This window comes from Dasypus novemcinctus, chromosome 14, assembly GCF_030445035.2.
Source record: "Dasypus novemcinctus isolate mDasNov1 chromosome 14, mDasNov1.1.hap2, whole genome shotgun sequence".
NCBI lineage: Eukaryota > Metazoa > Chordata > Mammalia > Cingulata > Dasypodidae > Dasypus > Dasypus novemcinctus.
Window position 1 is genome coordinate 109,493,289 of NC_080686.1, and position 23,630 is coordinate 109,516,918.

The 23,630-nt window shown below is 45.8% G+C and overlaps 1 protein-coding gene across 2 annotated transcripts in view; it reads right to left on the minus strand.

The window, feature by feature from the left end:
• Positions 1-23,323, minus strand: part of ARHGAP39 (Rho GTPase activating protein 39) — a 156,876-nt gene extending 133,553 nt beyond the window's left edge. The window contains exon 1 of one of the 2 annotated variants that reach the window (XM_058276213.2): positions 23,226-23,323. The gene's annotated coding sequence lies outside the window, so the exon portion shown is untranslated. The remainder of the gene's footprint in view (positions 1-23,225) is intronic. The other variant, XM_058276212.2, reaches the window with a different exon arrangement.
• Between the last annotated feature and the right edge of the window lie 307 nt (positions 23,324-23,630).

Here is a 23,630-nt window from a genome sequence, read left to right on the forward strand (position 1 = left end):
ATGATGCAACACATACAAGATATACCCAGTAAGATTAAGTGCTTATTTCTCATCAGATGCCATGAAGGCAAGAAGGCAGTGGTATGATATATTTAAGATACTACAGAAGAAAAATTGCCAGCCAAGATCCTTATATCCAGCAAGATTATAAGAAAAATATATTAAAATAAAAATGACGGCAAGTTTAGAATATTCACAAATAAACAGAAACTGAGTTTGTAACCAAGAAACCGGCCTTGCAGGAAATACTAAAGGGAGTGCAACAGCCTGAAAAGAAAACATAGGAGAGAGAAGCTTGGAAGAAATCTAGAAATGATTATAGCAATAAAAGTAACTAAAAGTATAAAAAGAGTGGTCAAAATAATATATGACAGGTAAAACCTAAAGGTCAAAATGGGTGAAGAAGTGCTGTTACAGAAATAACATTGAATGTTAATGGATTAAACTCCCCAATAAAAAGACACAGACTAGTGGAATGGATAAGAAAATGTTAGTCACCTATACACTGTCTACAAGAGACACACCTTAGACCCAAGGATACCAACAGACTGAAAGTGAAAGGCTGGAAAAAGATATTCTACTCATGTAGTAACCAAAAATAACAACAACAACAACAACAACAACAAAAACAGCTGGAGTAGCTGTACTTATAGTGGAAGAAATAGACTTTAAAAGCAAAGCTGTTATTAGATACAAGGAAGGGCATTATACATTAACAAAAGGGGCAATTCACCAGTTAGAAGTATAAGTATATAATGCACCTAACCAGGATGCCCCAAAATACATCAGGCGAACACTGGCAAAAACTGAAGGGAAAAATAGATCTCTACAGTAACAGTTGGAGACTTCAATATACCACTCTCAGCACTGCACAGAACATTTGGGCAGATAATCAATAGAAAGTGCAGCCTGCCCAGGAATGGCCCTGCCCACACTTCCCGTGCCGCTGACAAACAGAACAGAAGTGGACAAAGAAACAAGACACAGCACACCGACACCGAGAACAGACAACCGGGGGGGGGGGGGGGGTTTAAATAAATAAATAAATCTTTTAAAAAAAAGGGAAAATGTAAGGTTGTATATATGGCAACAGAAAAAAATTTTTTAAAGAAATCCATGAAACTACACTACATGGTGAACTAAGTTAAGCCATAGACAGTACAATTACAGAAATGTGCTTTCATCAATTGTAAAAAATGCTCCAATCAATGTAAGGTGTTTTTTTTTTTTTTTTTTTAAAGATTTATTTATTTTTAATCCCCCCCCTCCCCCGGTTGTCTGTTGTCTGTGTCTTTTTGCTGCGTCTTGTTTCTTTTTCCGCTTCTGTTGTCATCAGCGGCATGGGAAGTGTGGGTGGTGTCATTCCTGGGCAGGCTGCACTTTCTTTCGCGCTGGGCGGCTCTCCTTACGGGTGCACTCCTTGTGCGTGGGGCTCCCCTACGCGGGGGACACTCCTGCGTGGCAGGGCACTCCTTGCGTGCATCAGCACTGCGCATGGGCCAGCTGCACACGGGTCAAGGAGGCCCGGGGTTTGAACCGTGGACCTCCCATGTGGTAGACGGACGCCCTAACCACTGGGCCAAGTCCGTTTCCCCAACGTAAGGTATTGACAATGGGAGGAGTGGGGAGTATCTGGAACTATATGGCAAGTACATGCATGATGGTTCTGTAAACACTCGACTTCTCTAATGAGGAAAAAAAAGACTGTCAGACCAGAAAGAAAAGCAAGGCCCAAGTGCGTAATATTACAATAAAAACAGTATATGTGATAATGACAAACAGATTAAAGTAAAAGGAAGGAAAAGATGTACTATGCAAATGCTAATCATAAGAAAGCTGGAGAGCCTATGTGTTATCAGATAAAGCAGATTTCAGTAGAGTAAGTATTACCAGGCACAAAGAAGGCCAATTTATCAAGGATATTTAACAATTGTAAATGTTTATGTTCTAATCAGAGCTTTAAAATACATGAAGAAACTTACAAAATTGTGCGGGACAGAGTGTAAACTATAATGTAAACTGTAATCCATGGTTAGTAGCAATCGTCAACATGGGTTCATCAATTGTAACAAATGTACCACACTAATGAAGGATGTTGTTGATGTGGGAGAGGGGGAGGGGGGCATATAGAAATCTCTTATATTTTTTATGCAACATTTATGTAACCTAAAGCTCCTTTAAAAACTTTTTAAAAATAAAATATATGAAGAAAAAAGCAATTGAGAGGAAGAAGAGAAAAATGCAAAATTTAAGATTTCAATACTCCTATCAATAATGGATAAACAAGTAGGATTTTAAAAAAATAAGAATATTTGACCGAAACTCTATCAATCCACTTAAACTAACTGACATTTAAATGTCATTAAACCAAATGGCAGCAGAACACACACTCTTTTTAAGAACACAGGTATAATTCACTGGGATAACCTACATGCTGGGCCACAGAAGTCTCAATAAATTTAAAAATACTGGATTGAAAGCACACAGCCCATGATCTCTGAATACCACAGAAATAAATTAGAAATCAATAACAGAGATAGCTGAAAATCCCAAATAAGCGAGACCTAAACAACATACTTCTATATAACATATCAATCAAGAAGAAAGCACAAGGAAATTGGGACATATACTGAATTGAAGGAAAATGAAAACACAACATATCAAAATCTGTGGTATGTAGCTAAAGCAATACCTAAAGGAAAACGGAGAGTATTAATTGCTTGTGATAGAAAAAAAGAGAAAGATCTAAAATCATTAAGCTTCCATCTTAAGAAACAAGAAAGAACAAACTACACCAAAGGTAAACTAATACAAACGATCCAACTACAACTTATGAAGGAACAGATAACCCGAACAGCTAATATATCTATTAAAGAATGAATTTATAGTTAAAATCCTTCCCACAAAGGCCACGATAGTTTCATTAGTGAATTCTACAAACATTTAAGAAAAACACCATCTCTATACAAATTCCTTCTCTACTACTTTCTGGAAGAAGCTCTTGTCAACTCATTTTATGAAGCCACAATCATCCTAATATCAAAAACAGACAAATGTTGCGCTCCCTCTGTGCGGCTACCCAGCACCACGGCTGCCCTCGGACCGCTCATGAAGCCCAAGATCATCAAAAAGAGACCAAGAAGTTCATCTGGCACCAGTCAGACCAATACGTCAAAATTAGGTGTAACTGGCAAAAACCCAGAGGCACTGCCAACAGGGTACAGAGGAAGTTCAAGGGTCAGACCTCAATGTCCACCACGGGCCAGGGAACAACAAGAACACAAAGCACATGCTGCCAGCGGCTTCTGAAAGCTCCTGGTCCTCAAGGTCAAGGAGCTGGAGTGCTGCTGCTGTGTAACAAATCACTGTGCTGACTGTTCACAATGTTTCTCCAAGAACTGCAAAGCGACCTGGAAAGGGCAGCCCAGCTGGTCATCAGAGTCCCTAGTCCCAATGCCAGGCTGTGCAGCAAAGAAAATGAATAGGGAACTCTTTTGCAGGTTTTCTTTGTTTTCAATCAAACCATAAAGATGCTCCAAAAAAAAACAGACACTGCAAGAAAACTACAGCCAAGTACCCCTCATGATCATTGACACCAAAACCCTTAAAATTTTAACATACTGAATCCAGAAATAAATGACCATCACAACAGAGTCAGATAAAGCATTTGACAAAACCTACTATTTGTTCTTGATGAAAACTCTTAGAATAGAAAGGAACTTCCTCAACCTAATAGAAAGGATATATATATATGAAACCTGCAGCTATCACCATACTAAATGGAATGCACTCTCACCACTTCTCTATGACATTTTACTGGATCCTAGCCAGTGCAATTGGGCAAGGAAAAGAACTAACAGGCATAGATTGGAAAGGAAAAAATAAAACTATCTTTATTCATACATGACACAACTATGTATGCAGAAACTCCTAAGCAATTCATTAAAAAAAATTCAAATTATAAGCAAGTTTGGCAAGGTCACAAGGTACAAAACCAACGTAAAAACATCAGGTGTATTTCTATATACTGGCAACCAACAACTGGAAATTGATATTAAAAATAACATTTACAATAACATCATAAACATGAAAGGATAAACTTGGCAAAATATGCGCAAGATATAGGCACTGAGCACTACAAACTACATATCAGAGAACTTTAAAAGGACCTAAATTTATGGAGAGATACATTAGGTTCATGAATTGGAAGCTCAACAGTGTTACGATGTTGGGGCCTTGTTACCACACGGTATCAAGGTCAGTGCCTTTGTCCAAGTCCACTTTCCTCACTCCCCTCACAGATGCTGGCTCAGAGTACCCCAGGAAATGTCCTGCTTACAAATCAAGAGTTAAGAGCTGACTTCCTAGAAAACACCCCATGTGTCAGTAATTAGTATTACATACATTTACCAAGGAAGACAGACAAAAGTACAATATATAATTATTATAGTCAACATAACAAATAGCAAGATACCCAATGCTCACCAGGAAATTTAAAGTACTATCAGCATAATTATAGATTAAAACGGTGGACTTGGAGAAAGGGAAAAAAAAAACAAAAAACCTTAAAACACTTTCTTTATACAATCAGATCTACCATATGAAATTGTGATTTTTTGAGTTTCTGGCCTACAAAATCTGCAATTTCATGTGGTTCAACCTAATATTTCCCTTGAGTCCTATCTTAATTACAACAAAACGTCTTTGAAGCCAGAGAACTGTTTGTTTTAAATCATCAGCCTCTGATCTTAAATGTGGCAAGAAAAGTGTTATTGATTAACCTCAGTCAGAAACTACTTTCTCAAAGTCCAATCCAAGAGTCTATCTGGGGGGGGGGATGTAGTTCAGGTGGTTGTGTGCCTGCTTCCCATGTACCAGGTCCCATGTTCGATCCCCAGTGCCTCCTAAAAAACAAACAAAAAAACCAGCTCTCATTGGGGAGTGGATGTGGCTCAGTGGTTGAGCACCAGCTTCCCATGTACGCAATCCTAGGTTCAATACCTGGTGCCTCCTAAAAAAATAGTTTACCTGGAGGACGTGGACCCTTAATCAAGAGATCAGAGAATTCCAAATCATCTTTTGCCAAAACCTCTGGCCTTGGCCCATTCTGTGGTTTACATGGTTTACTGCATCATCCTACCTCACCAGCCCGCACTCCCTTCTAAAACTTCTCTCCCCGGAGGCTCCCCAAGCCTTGAACTAACCACTTCTTCCCTGACCCACCCAGCTCTGGCCTCCTCAAGGAGCCTCCCTTCGACCTCCCTTCAACATGCGGTGCCCCAAGGCTCTTCTCTTTCTACACCACACACTTAGAATTCCTTGTTCTGCTTCCAGTTCCACTATGACCTCTCTACAGCTAAGTCCCAAATCTCCACCCCAACCAAATGTCTCCCAAATGCAAGTTCCATCTCACTTTACAGTTGCCAGCTAGACATTCCCTTGCAGTGTTTGTACACTCAGGGTTCTCTAGGGAAACAGGAAATATCTGTAAATAGTTTGAGATTCTATAAAATTGTCTCACAAAACTGGGGATGCACAAGTCCAAATTCTGCAGAGCAGGTTGCAAGCCAGGGGCTCTGAGGAAGGTCCTCAAGGAGGTCCTCAGGAAACGCTGGCTGGCTGAAGCAGAGATGGAGTTTCTCTCACTGGATGCTGAAATTACTTCTTTTAAGACCTTCAACTGATTGGATGAGATGTCATTCATTGCTGAAGGCAATCTCCCCAGTTGATTGGAAAATTAATCAGCCATAGATGCTGTACTAGTCAGCGAAAGGGGTGCTGATGCAAAATACCAGAAGCCTGCTGGCTTTTATAAAGGGTATTTATTTGGGGTAGGCGCTTACAGTTACCAGGCTGTAAAGCATAAGTTACTTCCCTCACCAAAGTCTATTTTCACGTGCTGGAGCAAGATGGCTGCTGACGTCTGTGAGGGTTCAGGCTTCCTGGGTTCCTCTGGGCTCAGCTCCTCTGTCAGTTCAGCTGTAGACTATGAGGCTCACTAGGCTTTGCCTCTCTCCACAAGGTCAGATGTAGACTATCAGGTGAACTGCTCTGTCTCTCTCCCTGGGGTTTCTGCCATGTCAAAGAAGCCATCTCTATTCCTCTGTGTTCTGGCTCAGATCCTCTCTGCCTGGGGCTAGCTTCTCTTTCCTCTGCGTGCTGACTTCCTAGGCTACAGCTTAAGACTTCAGCAACAAACTCCAACATCAGGACTCCAATATCAAAAAACCTCAACTCTGTCCTTTGCCATGCCTTTTATCGGTGAGTTCCCACTCCTACCAAAGTGGCCCAAAGCCCCAGTCATAACTCCATCACTCCCAGGTACAGACCAGATCACAAACATAATCCAGTATCTACTTTTGGAATAAATAACCATATCAAACTGCTACAGATGCAATCAACTGACTGATGATTAAAGTCCACAAAATGCCCTTGCATTACCATTAGCCCAGTGCTTGCTTGACCAAACCAGGCACCATTACCTGGCTGACTTAACACATTAGCCTAACCATCAGTGTTCCACCACCTAAAACCCAACAGTATTCCCCTCTCCAAGCCACCTTTTCCCCAACCAGTCCATGCACTTCATCCTGCATCACCTACTGCTCGTGGTACCACACTGGCTCTGCCACCCTGTCTGCATGCCTTGACCAGTTCCAGCAACCTGCTCTCAGAGCTGCTCTCACTGTTTCCAGTACACCCAGGACTGAATTCCCTCAGACCTACCTTTGGATTCCTTATTTTAAGAGCTTTTGATTAAATAACAGGAGAATCTCCATGCTTTCATCTCAAACACCACTGCCAGATCTTAAAAGCTCCAAAAAGGACAACCAAGGTCGCATCACTTTCACCATGATAAACACCGAATAAAGTAAACACTCCTTACACCATCATCTTTTTATTTTTTTTAAGATTTATTTATTTCTCCCATCCCCCCGCCCCCACTGTTTGCACTTGCTTTGTCCGTTCAGCTTCCCTGTTTCTTTAGCAGGCACCAGGAACCGAACCTGGAACCTCTGATGTGGGAGGGAGGTACCTAATCGCTTGAGCCATCTGTTCCCTGCTTTGTTGTGTTCTCATTGTGTTTTTCTTCTTACGTCTATTGTTAAGTCAGCTTTCCATGCCTACCTGTCACACCAGCTTGTTGTCTTCTTCTGGAGGCACTGGGGCCCAAACCCGGACTTCCCATGTGGTAGACAGGAGCTCAACTGCTTGAGCCACATCTGCTTCCCAACCATCATCTTCTGAAACTCAGCTGCTCAGTACAGTAGCCACTCACCACTGATGGCTACCAGAATTTAAAAAGTAAATAACATTTAAAATTCAGTCTCACTAGGCACATTTCAAGTGCTCAGTAGCCACACATGGCTAGAAAGTACTACTGAACAACACAGGCCTAGAATATGCCTAGCTTACAATCTTCACCCAGACTGATTTCCACTACTGTTGTTCCAATAAAAATATTTTATGGATTGTTCCCTAAGTAAGTCTCCCACCTGCTCTCCACCTAGTATGCTCTCTCCTCTTTTCCCCCGCCCAAGATTTATTTATTTATTTCTCTCCCCTTTATTATTCCCCCCGCCCCCTGCCCTGGTTGTCTGTTCTCTGTGTCTATTTGCTGCATCTTCTTTTGTCCGCTTCTGTTGCTGTTAGCGGCACGGGAATCTGTGTTTCTTTTCGTTGCGTCATCTTGTTGTGCCAGCTCTCCGTGTGGGAGGCGCCATTCCTGGGCAGGCTACACTTTCTTTCGCGCTGAGCGGCTCTCCTTACGGGGCGCACTCCTTGCGCATGGGGCTCCCCTACGCGGGGGGCACCCCTGTGTGGCACGGCACTCCTTGTGTGCATCAGCACTGTGCATGGGCCAGCTCCACACGGGTCAAGGAGGCCCGGGGTTTGAACCGCGGACCTCCAATGTGGTAGGTGAACACCCTAACCACTGGGCCAAGTCCGCCGCCCCTCTCCTCTCTTTTTAATTAAACTACTCATTCCTCAAGACATGGTACTGATATTCTATCTTCTAAATGAGCCACTCGCTCCAAGTTGCTGGAACATTTATTTCTATCATTCAAGTAATCTTTATAATTATGCACAGCACTAGCTTGCAATGTCTCTTGAATCCCTGATCTATCTAATTAATTACTCTGTGAATTATTGCTTCTAATTTTGCATTCATCAATTCATCCCAAAAATATCTATTTTGTATTTATGTGTTATATATTGTACTAGGCCAGAGGAATATACCAATAAACAAAAACCGACAGGGTCCCTGCCCTCACCCTTTAAGGAGAAACACGAACAACGAACAAGTACAAGGCAAATACACAATTACGAATTTTGCTAAGTGCTATAAAAGAAAATAATAATGTTCCAAGAGGGAATAACAGAAAGGCCCTACATTTAAGTGAGAAAGGCCTCAGCGCTAAGGAAGAACCATTTAAGCTGACACCCCGAAGGGCAAAAGCCAGCCCCATGGAGAAGGGAGGGCCTAAGCACGCTGTTCCAGGCAGGGGGGAAGGCGGCTGAACACAGGAAGGGCCTTGCAAGGAGCCTGCAGAGCCACAAAGGCCTCAAAGGCGTATGTTTCGATTTTTAATTGGGTTCTAAGTACAAAAGCCATTGTGATGTTAGGCAAATGTGTCAGCTCAGGCAGGTAATGTGCCCAGGTGTTTGGTCAAGCAAGCACTGGGCTGTGATACAAGGGCATTCCACAGACTTTCATCATCAGTGAGTTGATTGCACAGATGGCTGGTTACATCTAAAATCAACGGAGATTGCCGTCAGCAATGAGTGACACCTCATCCAATCAGCTGAAGGCCTTAAAAGGGGAAGTGATTTCAGAGAAAGAATTCTCACCTCACTAAAAACAGCAGCGTCTCCTGGGAACTCACTGTGGCCCTTCATCAGAGCCCTGGCTTTCAGCCTGCCCTATGGAATCTGGACTTGTGCATCCCCACGGTCATGTGAGACAATTTTACAAAAATGCCACTGGAAGAGAGTGAAGACGGCAGCTGAGTAAGGAGCTCCCAGAGTCAGCTCACCCTACAGGGCAGTTAGTAATCACCCAGAGCTCTCTAAAGCCCCTGCTGGGGGCCCAGGCAATCAGAAGAGCATCCTGTAAAATCCCTGAAAGAATGGCACGAGGAGACTGCCCACCTGCAGTGCAGCTGTGAGTAGAGCCTCCCCAGCACAAAGGCCAGGGACCGTCCTCCACTGGCGTGGAAGCCATCTTGGGAGCTATTCTGTGGCTGGAGTTGGAAGTTCCATTTCCCAAAAAAGGGAGAGTAAGGACGGATGACCACCACTTCAGCTACTGATTAGCACATTCAGCTGGCTAAAGTATAACCCTAAGAGCAGCTAACGTTTGAACCTGGTAATTGCCATTTTAGCTGTGCCCCAGCAGGATGGGAAATGGGGCTGACTGAAAACCAGTGATGGTAGGGAATGGTTTACTTCCACCCAGACTGGACTGCAGCCCTGGCCTACAGTCCATTCCCACCTCCAGCAGGGAAGAAGCTGGTAAGACCATACCAGCCTCTCTGGGCAACCGCAGGCACTTTCAGCCAACACTGATTGGATGCTTGGACATGTGTAGCTCCATCCCCATACCCCAAAAGGGTAGGAGAAGAGCTGCGTTTCTTTGGACTCTCTGGGCAACTGCAGGCAATTTTGGCCCACACAAACTGGTGGTTGAGTGCTTTCGATTCCATCTCCACCCCCACAGGCTATGAGGGGGCTGGTGTTTCCTCAACCTATCTGGATAACTGCAGGCACTTTTGGCCCCCTCGAACTCAACCGCTGGGCACCTGTGGCTTCACTCCCACCCCACAAGACAAGAGGGGAGTGGTGCTGCCCCAGGCTTTCTGGGCAACTGCATTGCTTTTGGCCCACACAGACTGAACAGTCAGACACCTGCAGCTCCATCCCCACCCCCAAGTAGGAAAGGAGGGGAGCTGGATTTCCTCAGTCTCTTCAGGTAACAGCAGGCACTATCGGGCTGCAGGGACCAGGCTGGTGGATCCACTCTTACCCGCCAACAGGATAGGAGGGCAACAGTAGGCACTCTGGGCCTGCACGGACTGACAGTTAGGTACCTGTGGATCCACCTCCACCCCTAATGGACAGGAGGGGGCTGGGGTTTCCTCAGCCTCTCTTGGTAATGGCAGGTACTTTCAGTCTTCAGGGACTGAGCTGTTGGGCACCTCTGGTTCCACCCCCACCCTCCAAAGGACAGAAGGGACAGTACTCCCTCAGCCTCTCAGGGCAACTTCAGGTGCATTCGTCCCACACGGATTAGATTACTGGGTACTCCAGAGGGTCCATCCCTTCCCCTGGAAGGGGAGGAAGGGGCTTGAAGCTTCATCAGTCTCTCTGGGCAACTACAGATGATCTTGGCCTGCACAACTTGGATTATTCCACACGACTGTGCCAGTCCCTACCCCTGGCAGAGGAGAAAGATGGAAGAAGCTTCATCGGTCCCTGAGGCAATGCGTGCAGCTTCAGACTCCACAGCTTACAGCACCAACTACATCCTTGGCTCCCACTGAACAAACAGCAAAGAGAAAAGGGCTAGAAAGCCCTAAACTAAGGAGAGTACTACACCCAGAATAAATACATCTAGTAAGCCAGATGCCAAGACACCAACAAAAAATTACAATCCATACCAAGAAACAGGAAGACATGGCCCAGTTAAGAAGATAAGCCTCCAGTTAACATAAAGGAGTTGAGACAACTAATCTAAGTTGTTCAAACACATCTCCTTAATAAATTCAATGAGATGGTGAAAGACATTAAAGACATGAAGGACATTAAGACGGCACTGGGTAAACTCAAAGAAGAATCTGAAAGCAGACACAGAAAAACAGATCTTATGGCAATGAAAGGCATAATAAATGAAATTAAAAGTACTGGGAGCATATAAGAGGAGGCAGAAGAAAGGACCAGTGAGCTGGAAGATACAGCCACCAAAAGCAAACATACAAAAGATGAAGAAAAGAATGGAAAAATTGAACTAAGTGACAGCAAGAGACATGCAAACATGTATCATGGGTATCCCAGAAGCAGAAGAGAAGGGAAAAGGAGAAGAAGGAATTGTGAAGAAATGGTAGAAAACTCCCCAACCCTACTGAAGGAAATAGATATATCTGTGTCCAAGAAGCATAATGTACTCCAATCTGAATAAATTCAAACACATCTACTCCAAGACACATAGTAATCAGCATGTCAAATGCCAAAGACAAAGAAAGAATTCTGAGAGCAGCAATAGAAAAGCAATGTATAACCTATAAGGGATACCCAATACGATTAAGTGCTGATTTCTCATCAGAAACCAAGAAGGCAAGAAGGCAGTAGTCTGATATATTTAAGATACTGAAAGAGAAAAACTTTCAGCCAAGAATCTTATATCCAGCAAGACTGCCTTTCAAAAATGAGGTGAGTTTAGAATATGCACAGATAAACAGAAATAGAGTTTGTAACCAAAAGACCAGATTTTCAGGAAATACTAAGGGTATGCTACAGTCTGAAAAGATACAAGAGAGGGGCTTGGAAGAGAGTTTAGAAATGAAGATTATATCAGTAAAAGTAGTTAAATGTGTCAAAAGAGTGGTGAAAATAAAATATGACAGCTAAAACCCAAAGGTCAATATGGGTGAAATAAGAACTGCCTTTACATAAATAACACTGAATGTTAATGGGTTAAACTTCCCAATCAAAAGACACAGACTGGTGGAATGGAAAAGAAAATATGAGCCATCTAAATGCTGTCTGAAAGAGAGGCACCTTAGACCCAAAGATACCAAAAGATTCCAAGTGAAGTGAGTTTAAAAGACACTAGTAATGCACAATCTGAGGAGGAAGTCAGGAAAAAATTCCATTTACAATAACAAACGAAAGAATAAAATATTTAGGAATAAACTTAACTGAGAATGCAAAGCATTTGTATTCAGAAAATTAGAATGCATTGTTAAAACGAATTAAAAAAGACCTAAATAATTGGAAGAACATTCCATACTTACCAATTGGAAGACTAAATATAAGATGTCAATTCTACCCAAATTGATATATAGATTCCATGCAATCCAGATAAAAATCCACCAGCATTTTTTAAACAAATGGAAAACACAATTACCAAATTTATGTGGAAGAGTAAGGGGCCTTGACAGCAGAAACATCTTAAAAGAGAAAAGCATAGTTTCAGGATTTTCACTTTTGGACTTTAAATCATATAACCTAGCTAGTGGTAAAAACAGCGTGGTACTGGCATAAAGATAGACCAATGGAACCAAACTGATGGTTCAGAAAGAGACTCACACATCTAAAGTCAAGTGATTTCTGATAAGCCTGTCAAACCCAACCATTGGGTAAGAACAGTCTATTCAACAAATGGTGCTGGGAGAAATGGCTAACTATAGACCTAAATATAAAAGCTAGAACCAAAAAGCTACTTAAGAAAATGTAGGAAAACATCTTCAAGACCTGGTGGAAGGTGATGCATTCTTAAACCTCATACTGAAAGCACAAGCGATGAAAGAAATCATGGATAAATGGAACCTCTTCAAACTTAATTACTCTTATGATTGAAAGGACTTCATCAAGAAGGTAAAAAGGCAGCCTACTCAATGGGACAAAATATTTGGAAACCACATATCCGATAAGAGTATGATTTCCATTCTATATAGAGATCATACAACTCAACAATAAAAGATCAAACAATCCAATTTAAAAATGGGTAAAAGACTTAGACATTTCTCCAAAGAGGAAATATGAATGGCCAAAAAGCAAATGAAAAAATGCTCAATATCACTAGCTATTAGGGAAATGCAAATCAAAGCAACAATGAGATATCTCACATTACATATAATGGTCGTGATTTTAAAAAAAACAGAAAACAGTTAAGTGTTGGAGAGACTGTGGAGAAATAGGAACACTCCTTCACTGTTAGTGGGAGTGTAAAATGGTGCAGACTTTGTGGAAGACAGTTTGGTGGTTCCTCGGTAAGCTAAATATAGAACTGCCATATGATCCAGCAAGTCCTATTCTAGGAATATACCCAGAAAAACTTAAAAACTGTGACACGAACAGACATTTGCACACTGATGTTCACAGCATCATTATTCACAATTGCCAAAAGATGGAAACAACCCAACTGTCTATCAACCAATGTGGTAAATACATATGATGGAATACTATGCTGCAGTAAGAAGAAATGTAATTGAGAAACATATAGTAACATGGATGAATCTTGAAGACACGATGCTAAGTGAAATAAATTAGACACAAAAGGACAAATATTGCATTGTCTCACTAATATGAATTATTATAAATACAAAGAATAAATGCATGGAGTTAAAACCTAGAGTATAGGTTATTAGGAGATAAGAGGAGGGTTGTCAAGGACTACTGAAGTTTAATGTACGTAGAAGTTTTAATTGACTGTAAAAGTATGGAAATGGATAGAGTTCATGTAAAACATTATAGTTGAGTAGCAGCTGGTTTATATACAGGATTGTGGCTGAAAAGGGTAGTCTAAGGATGTAAATGTCAATTGAAAGAAAGCTTGAAAATAATCTAGGGACTGAACAACACAGTGAACCCAGAGGTGGATGAGAATTGTGATTAATAGTATAAATGCAAGAATGTCGTCCTGTGAACTAAAACGAATGTACATCACTATTACAGGGTGGAAGGACAGAGGAGAAGGATGGGAAAACTACAATTAATGTAACCTATGGGCTACAGTTAGCAGCAATACTTTGGCATTCTTGCATCAATGCTAAAGATGTACTGTGTTAAAAATGGGGGGGGTATGGAAAAAATATGCCAAATGTATGCTATGGACCACAGTTAGTGGTAATAGTCTGATGATAATAGCTCATAATCTGTATCAATTTTTCCACAACAGAGTGGTGTGTTGGTGAAGTGGTGTTGTATGGGAATTCCACACGTGCATGATTGTTTTATAAGCAACCAAGAGTCTGACTCCAGAAGATGTGGCTCAAGCAATTGGGCTTCCACCTACCACACAGAAGGTCCTGGGTTCGGTTCCCGGTGCCTCCAAGAGAAGGTAAGCTGGCATGGTGGGCAGGCACAGTGAGCTCACACAACAAGATGATACAACAAAAGAGACACAAAGAGGAAAGACAATGACAGACACAACAAACCAAGGAGATGAAGTGGCTCAGGTGATTGAGTGCCTCTCTTCCACATGGGAGGTTATGGGTTCAGCTTCCAGTGCCTCCTAAAGAGAAGGCAAGCAGAGAGCGCACAGCAAATGGACACAGAGAACAGAAAGCAACTGCAAACAATGTGGGGGGTGGGGAGAGAAATAAATAAATTTTTTTTAAAAAAGAGCCTGACTCTGTGGTGCTATTTCTTCCAAATCTTCCTCTGCTGAAGTCACTCTCTGGTATGAGTATGTTTGTATATGTACACAAAACGAATACCTCTGTCTTCTTCCCTATCCTTTCCCTTACCATATGCCGTTAAGTTGTATCGGCTTCATGTCACAGTATTTAAGGATGTCAAGTGTAAGTATGGATGGTACCCAAGGACGTGCACCCTCTTTGAAGGGAGTTAGTACATCCCAGTCGTAGGCAGGAAGCTGAGCACTGAGGCCTTCCAGCCTCCTGGCTGTCCCTCGAGCATCCTCCACCTCTGGTCTTTGCGCTGGCGGCCCCCGCTGCCAGAACCCTCCTCCCCAGGTGGTTTATCTCCTTCCCTGCTCCACATCTTTGCTCAAAGCCATTGCCTGTGATCGCCCTGTTTAGACTGACAGGCACCCCTCCTGAAGGGAAGGTGCACTGCTGCCCTGTGAGAAAAGACTGGGCCTGTCTTCTCTGCCGTCACATCCCAAACTCCCAGAACGGAGCCTGGCGAGGAGTAAGGGCCCAATGAGCAAGCGCTGGGGCCCGAGGCCAAGAAGGCGCCACCTAAGAGAAGGCACAGCCCTGTGATTAAGAGGGGACACGCTGGCCCTGGGGATTCGAACCCTCGTGGCTCAGGCAAAGGGGGTGGCTGCACAGCTCTGTAAATCACTGAGTTTTATGATTTGTGAATTATGCCTCAACAGAGATGATTGAAACAGACCACCTGGCATATACACCAGGGCAAACCGTTCGTGACAAATGCTGCGTGGGGAGGGGACTCTTCAAATATGTGCTTAGCAATAAGGAAGGGGTGATCCTTAAATGACCTAGGACACAGTGACCAAAAATCTAATTAAAAAGCAGAGGTCAAAACCACAGGTGACATAAACTGTATCACAACCCAGAAGGAATGACCAAGGACCCACACAAACGAATCAACCACGAAGCTGAGCTGGCACAGGACGGCAGCCCTGACGGGCCGCACAGGTTCCTCGAGACCCCTCCGCCCCTGCCACGTGCCCCTCCCTGGAGCCGGGCCTAACCCAGTCGCCAGCCCCACCTGGTCTCTTCCGACTCACCTGATGCAGTGGCAGCAATGCTTCAGAGACCAGCTGAGGGTCCGACAGCTTCCCGAGGTCCTCCCACAGCTCAGGGCTGCCCGGCCTGGCTCAGCCGCCCCGGGCCTCACCTCCTAGGGTCCCCGGGCCCCCACACGCGACCCTGCTACCCCAGGGCTGCCACAGCAGCTGACTCCTCCCTCCCCCTCTCCTCTGGGGTGGGCTGTCCTGACCCCTCAGTCTGAATGGGACCCCATTCAGAATGGGACCCTCCTCCAGCAGGTTCCTGCCGGGAGGGCCTGGTCGATTTCCTTTTAGACTCAGTCACACCACCTCCCCTTTCTAGACTAGGTACCCCCTCCTCCAAAAAGCCTGCCTGGCCTAGGCAGCCAGCCCAGGGTCACCCCACCAGTGGGCGAGACCCCGAGAGGACAGGCCTGTCAGGTAACAGGAGAGCCAGGGGACCACGGCAGGGCCTGGCCATGAGGGCTCGCCCCGCTCGCGCACGCTCACAGGGAAGGGCTCTGCCCTGCGGTGCCCCTGCTGGGTGCCAGGGCCCTGGGGAGAAGGCACCACGTGGCTGCTGGGCCCTGCCCGGAGCTCCTGCACCTAATGCAGCCCTGGGACCCAGAGTCTTCCCTCCCGCTTTCAGGAACGAGGCAGCTTCTCAGGGTTGGAAAAGCAGCATTCCTACTGGCACAGCTACATTCTAAATACAAAATAAAAGACCACTGCAATTAAGCAGAAAATCCAGTATCTCCAGTTTTAGAAGTCATGTCACATTTTTAGACTGCACTTTTATTAATGACACATACAGGCTGCAATCTGATGCACAAATGATGTGGGACCTGGTTTAGGAAATTTAAATGACCCACACTTCAGCACATCCTGCTATTAGGAAGAACATGCTGGCCACTACAGAAATCCTAGGTAACTGTTAAACCAGCTATAACAGAAAACCACTAGCAGTGTCTTAGGGCAAATAATACTGTAAAATTTTGTTGGCTGAAAACACCCCACTAGTTTTTGAAATAATCCATGAAGGAAGCTGTTTCCCATCAGCCACTTTCTGACTTAAAAAAAAAAAAAAGTTAAGAGAAAACACAGAAAAGGTGAAAGAAGCAGTAAGGCAAAAAAGGAAAATAAACCGGAGCTGTGGGTGAGACAAGGGATATGCCCCTAACTCTGCTCCAGCATCTGGTGCCAGCCAAGTACTCCAAGTAAGTGATAGTTTTCTGTTTGCACCTTACTTCTGTGTACCCGGCACTCAATCGCACTCACTGTTTTTGTCTTAAGACCAGCCTACAAGAGGACAGAAAAAGTGCTCTGTGGGCTGTGGCCCATTTATGTTGAAATTAATTTGTTAAACCTCACTTACAGGTAACACCTGGTGATAAAAAGAAGCCTCTGTATAGTTATTCTACTATAGACTTATTGTTATTCTAGCAATGGAAGAAATTTTTTCACTGATGTGGAGGCAGTGGTCTCCGGAGGTCCTGAGGTTAGAGAGAAGGAAAAATAGGTGTAATATAGGGGCATTTTGGGAACACTGGAATTGTCCTGAGTGATGCTGCAATGACAGATACAGGCCATTATATATCTTGTCATAACTTTAAAAATTGGGCAGGAGAGAGTTTAAACTATAATGTAAACTCTAATACACACTTACGTACCACACTAATGAAGGATGTTGTTAGTGTGGGAGAAGGAGGGAGTGGGGCATATGGGGAATCCCTTACATTTTTTATGTAACATTTATGTAATCTAAGTATCTTAAAAAAAAAAAAAAAATTTAAGTAGTAAAAAAAAAACACTTCCCCAGTCATAAGATGAAAGGTGACCCTGAGGAAGCTGGACAGAGACCAGAAGACCGTCACACAGTGGGGACAAAACAAGGGCCTGACCCGAGGCAGCAGCAACGGAAACAGAAACACTCCTACCTAGAGCAAAGCGGTGTTACGGGCCATAGAGGAATCCAAAGCACGTGTCCCCGTCAATGACGTACTTTGAGGTAGTGTAATCTTTTGTAGCAAGGAATCTCCTTGAGAAATTAATACGTTTTTTCCTTGTTATGGATATAAAGGTGTTTCCTTCTCTTCTAACCCAAGGGGGGGAAAGATGAAGAAGCCTCTGAAACTCAGTAAAGCTTCAGCCTCACAACCCCGGCAAAGTAGCAGATGAGTTGTTCCCATCTGCAGTGAGGACCTGGGGCTCAGTCGGCTCAGCAGGTCAGCTGCTGCCAATCCCACAAGCAGCTTGTGCCTGGCCCACTTAACTCAAGCCAGCCGCCTCCTCGGCAGGGCCGCCCTTCCACCGTGCCTTTTGGGGACTTCATCGCAGATCGCTGGCTTGCCTCCCTGCCCGCTCCGGCCTTTGCATCACCACAGCCCCACAAGGGCACACACACCAAGGCCCTTCTGTGGACCCCAGGCCTCCGACTGCCCAGCTTGGAACGCTCCCATCTGAAAATCCGACTCACTCTTTTTTTCACAGCTTCATTGAGACAAGATGCACATACCATACCACCCTCCCATCTAAGGCGTACAGTCCAACGGCTCTTAGTACATTGAGTGTGCATCTAGTGCCACAATCAATTTTAAAATATTTTCATTACCCTAAAAAGAAACCCAGGACCCTGTCATTCCCCAGTCCTCCCAATCTCCCCACCCCAGCCCTTAGGCAAACACTAACCCACATTCTGGCTCCAAATAGTGGCCTATTCTGGACATTTCATGTAAGTGGAGTCAGACGCCACGTGCCTGCTTCTTGCACACAGCACAGGGTTTTCAAGGTTCACACATATTGTAACGTGTCGTGCTTTATTTCTTTTAGTGCCAAATAATATGCCATTAGACACATATACCATATTCTGCTTATCCATTCATCAGTTGATGGACACTTGGGTTGTTTTCGGGTTAGGACTATTATGAATCACGGTGCTATGAACACCTGTGTAGTTTTTCCATGAATATATTATATGTTTTCTCATCACTCTTAACCATAAGAAGGTGTAAAAAGTGAATAATTTCCAACTGAGAAACTCATTAAATCCAAGTCACTATATTATTTAAAATATATATAATTGGGAGAGATAAAGAACCAAAGGAATTTATTAAGAAAAAGGAGCAAAATCTTATCCAATGAAGTAAATAATGATTAAAGAAAAAGGTGGTATTTCTAGGATGGATTCTGTGGCACATATGCATATCTGCAAAATGCAATACATGAAGCATTTTTTATAACTGCAGAAAAGATGATATTTACCATGATTTAATAAATCATGGTACCCCACACAACAGAACACGATGCAGCCAAGAGAAAGATGTACTGGAAAATGTTCTGGTATGAAATGACCACCCACATAGACTGAGTTAAAAAAAAGGCAAGATTCAAAAACTTTTTGAAAAAAAAAAAGTAGGAGGGGAAAAAACACACACCCAGGGGAGAGGATGTAGCTCAAGTGGTTGAGCACCTGCTTCCCACATATGAGGTCCCAGGTTCAATGACTGGTAACTCCTAAGAAGGGCACATCAGGCAGGGAGGCCATGCAGGGGGCATGGCCATCTCCAGGCTCCCATTTGGGCCGCAGTGTTGGTGAGCGAGGATGGGGGCCCAGGGAGCAGGCCCTGGAGGGAACAGGATGTGGAGCCTGCTGCAGGAGCCTCCCTACATTTCAGCAGGTAGGAGGTTGGTACAGTCTCCTAATTATCAGCTCACCCTTCTTTGTATGACTGTCTGACAACCTGCCCATGGCCTGTGTATATATCCCTTCCCAGTGGCAGGCTCAGCAGTGTGATCTGCTTCAACCAATGGAATGGGAGCAAACATGCCAGTTCCAAGCAGAAGTCTGGAAAGCCATAGTAAGATTCCACTACTCTCTCACCAAAAGACCACCATTTCCCAAATAAGGGCTGGGCTATGCCCAGATCCAAGACTACAGATGTTAGGAAAAGAGCCACAACAAATGAAACATGAGTAAGACATAAACTTCAAATGCTGTAACCCACTGCAATTGTGTGCTTATTTGTTACTGCAATCTTTCCTAGAAAGAGCTGTCCAATACATGCAATACACTCAGGGTTCTTCCTTCTCCAATCCTACAATCCTACACATCACTGCCAGTTAAATCTTCCTAAACCATTTTATCACCACTATCCCTGTTCACAAACCCAAACATACAAAATGTTCAGTGGCTCCCTATTAGAGAATTAAAGTCAAAAGTCTTGAATCTGAATTCAAAGACCTTCACGCTATGACCCTAACCTGCCTTGACAACCAGACTTCCCAATATTCCTAACACAACTCTCTAATCCCCAAAATCACACATAATCCCCTTTGCCTTTGCTTCCAAAACTAGAAACATTTTATCTGGGGTGTAAAATGCCCTAGCTCCTTTCGCCCATTCACAACCTCCTGAGTAAGGCTAAGCTCAAAGACAAGCTCTTCCTTGCCTTCTCTCACTGCTCTAGGCCCCTACCATCACTCTCCCTGTGAACTTCTAGACCAGCGACTGACAATCTTCTATATAAGGGGCAGGTAGTAAACAGTTTAGGCTTTCAGAGACATACAGCCTCTGTCACAACTAGTCATTCTACCAAAGCAGCCACAAACAACACATAAATGAATGGGTGTGGCTGGATTTCAATAAAACTTTATTTACCAAACAGGCAGTGGGCCAGGTTTGGCAGGCCCCTCATCTAGGGCCCTGGTCTGTGTCCTTAATAGATGCCCTTTATCATCTCAAGCTTCTTGAAAGAACACTGTGCCAAATGTCAGTGGTACTTGAATATATGCACAATAATTGAACAAAGATAAGATGTTCAATTAACAAAATACTGAATAAATGATACTTGGAGGAAAAATTATACAGAATATCTAAAATTATTCCTAATGATATTATAACTTTCCTATAGATATCCAAAAACTTAGAAGAAAATGAAGGGAAAGTCCACACCTAATGTTGAACCAAGAAAAATTCCAACCCATGGAGCATAATTGTGGCCAATAAGCTCTTTTTACAAAACTGAGACTGTGTCAAAGCCCAGTATGAGTTTAGTAGCAAGATTTTGATAGGTTGGGGGTAGACCCATTTTATGCTATTAAAATTCACACAACTATGATAATAAAATCACCTTTATTCAAGTCACCCTAACATTCCAGGGGGTTGAGGAGGACAACAGTGAAGACTGAGCAGCTCATGTCAGTCACAGAAAAGTCTTCAGAAGCAGCAGTGGGAGCCAGGACTGTGCATCCAGTGAGAAGCTGCAAGGTAGAAAAAGTAGAAAGTGTGTGCCAGAGGACGTGAGTCAGGGCCAGATTCACTCTCAGGAAGCAGCGAAGACCTGCTCATAAAGGCAGGTGCAGCACCGAGGGTCTGAAGACAGACAAAGGCAGGCAGGCACAGAAGGCAGCGGACAATGCCAAAGACTGAGGGTAGGGCTGGTTCCTGGAGAAGGAGCTTGGAGGCAGGGCCCACCAGTCAGTTCTCCTCTGCCAGAGGCGTCTCCCAGGCCCAGGGCTGCATGGACTAGGCTGCACCCCATGTCTACTCTTCCGAGCAATGCCTTGTGGTGTCCTTATGGGACACCTGCAAAACTGACTTGGAAAGGGAACGTATAAAAGCCATAATAAATGCCCATGAGTCACTTCACTCGTGTTCACACATAGCAAAGGGATAAAACTAGCTATCTCAAATTGCATGGACATTTTTTTCAAACACAATAAAGAACCAAGCCTAGCAAGATGCTGCATTCACTAAGCAGACACTGCATTCACTCGCCAGTTGTTATTAAGTTGTTCAGGGACAGATTGAGCCCCTGTGGTGTACAGCTTCTAATCCAAGGCTTTCCCCCAACAAAGGTCGACACCATGAAGCTGAGCAACAAGCACTACGGTAGCTTCATTCAGAAAGAATTACCCAGGAACTGCTGTAAATCTCATTTTTGTCAGCAACAATCCTACCTAATCCCCAAGGTTAGTAAGTCCTGTCGTATTCTAGAGTGGCTCTAGAATCTTTATTTTTTTTTAATATTTCTCAAAAGTTCTATATAACAATTCATTTAACTCTAAATATATTGATATTTGTTCCTCTTTACCATTATAAAGACGTGTTTTTCCAAATATGACACCCAGCTTGCTTGTGTAAGAAACAAGAACCACAGCTTCAAGTTCACTTAAAACTAAGCAGTCCTAGGGGCAACTAAAGAACCAATGACCCCAGCATATACACAGTGGAAACCCCAGATTTTGGCAGTAACAATTTCTAACTTTTTTTTTAACACAATGTGCCAAGCGTGAAGCGTTTTGCAATCCTTACTCTAGTCCTCACAACAATTCTATAAAGCCAGTATTACTGCTGTTCCCATTTTACAGATAAGCAACCAAACGCCCAGAGGACCTGCCTAAGGCGACGAGGCCAGTGAAGAGAAGAGACACGACTCAGGCAGGCAGAGGGCTCTAGAACTCACCCTCAACCCCTCTCCAGCCCCTTGGCAAGACAGCTCGTGCAGGCAGGCTGCCCGGTTTGCTGCCATTCGTTCACTCAGCAAGCAATTACGGGTCACTTACTCTGCACCCAGGGCGGTTTACAGAATGAGTCTCCTCATTTTTTAGTCACACCTCCTATCAAATCTCTTTCCCTTCCCCCAGTACAGAGAAACACTCCTTGCTTATTGTCACAAGGGGGCCGGCTGGTTGGGAACCACCTGCTGTTTATAAAGACACCCAAGATGCACAGTGTTAAATTCCCCTCAATGGATTCAAGAGACAAATCACCATATTGTCTGCAGGCGGGAGAAACGCCAAGCCCTGCAACCGTACGTTTTTCTGCAGAGGTCACTGGAGGTTTGCTTAAACCCGTAGGACAGTGAGGAAGCGGGCGAAACCTAGCCGCAGTTTTGCTGCTGAAGGCTGCACAGCGCCTAGAGCAGCTGCTGGTGGGAAGCAGTATGTAACACACCACACACCCACAGCTGCCACGGCCTCGGGGCAGGATGCACGGTTTAAAATAAAAGATCCCGAGCCCCAAGACTTGCAGCCCGCATGGCGTGTGGTCCTCAGCGCAGAACCGCCTCCCGCACCAGGGAAAGCAAACCGAGCGCATTCCAGCGCCAGGAAAGACCGAGATGAGGCGGTGCTGGGCCCCGGAACGCCCCAGCCCGTCCTTGCTGCAGAGGCGAGGTCCGGGGAACCCACGCGGCGCCGCACGGCCCCGCACCCGCGGAGAGACCCGCAGGCAGCCATGAGCCCGGCGCCGGAGCCGCCCGCGCCGACCCCTCGCCTCTGGCACTGCCCGCACCGCCCGACTGTCCTTCCACCTGCCCGGCAGCCCCCTCGGCCGCAGCCGCAAAGCCGCTCGGCGGCTGCCCCCACCCCACCCCGCCTGCGCCCCCGCGTGCAGCCCGGCACCCACACCCACCTTCCGCCCCGCACACCGCTCCCGCGCACGCACCCCACCCTCAGACCCGGCCAGGCACGCTCGCCCGCAGCCACCCTCGCAGCCCCTCTCCGACCCGGCACTCTCACCCGCCCGGCCGGCACGCGCACGCACACCGACACACCCCCAGCCCCCGCCCGCCCCTCGCGGGGCGCACACTGCCCCGACAGGCCGGCGGCCCCGGGCCCTGCGGCCCGCACGCCCACGCGCCCGCCCTCCCCCGTCGGCCTCCCCCGCCCCCCAACGCCGGGACCCCGCACTCCTCCCGCGGCCGGCCCGGGCCTCCGAGGCCCGGCGGGAGCTGCGGGGGCCGCAGCGCCGGCGCCCGCCATCTTCCCAGGCCGCCCGCCCGCCGCCCCGCGCTCTCACCGGCGGGCTGCGCACGGGCCGCGCCGCCACAGCCCCTCATGCCGGCCGCGCGGCTCCAGTCTGCGCCCCGGCCGCCGCCGCCGCCGCGCGGTCCGCCTCCTCCGCCGCCGCCGCCGCCGCCGCCGCCCGCCCAGAGCGCCGCGGCCGCGTCCTCCCGTCACCAAGCGCAACCCCCCGCCTCCGGCCCCGCCCCCCGCCGGCCGCCGCCAGGGGGCGCCAGGGGGCCGTGCGCATGCGCTGGGCGCGAGGCACGCCGGGAGCCCGAGCCCCGCCGAGGGCGCAAGGTATGCCGGAAACCAAGACGGCTGCCGGCTCGCCCCGCCCACACGGTGCCGTGGGAGCCGGCGGGCCGTGGGCACTGGCGGCGGTGGCCGGCTGAACCGGGAGCCCCCTCCACGGGTCAAC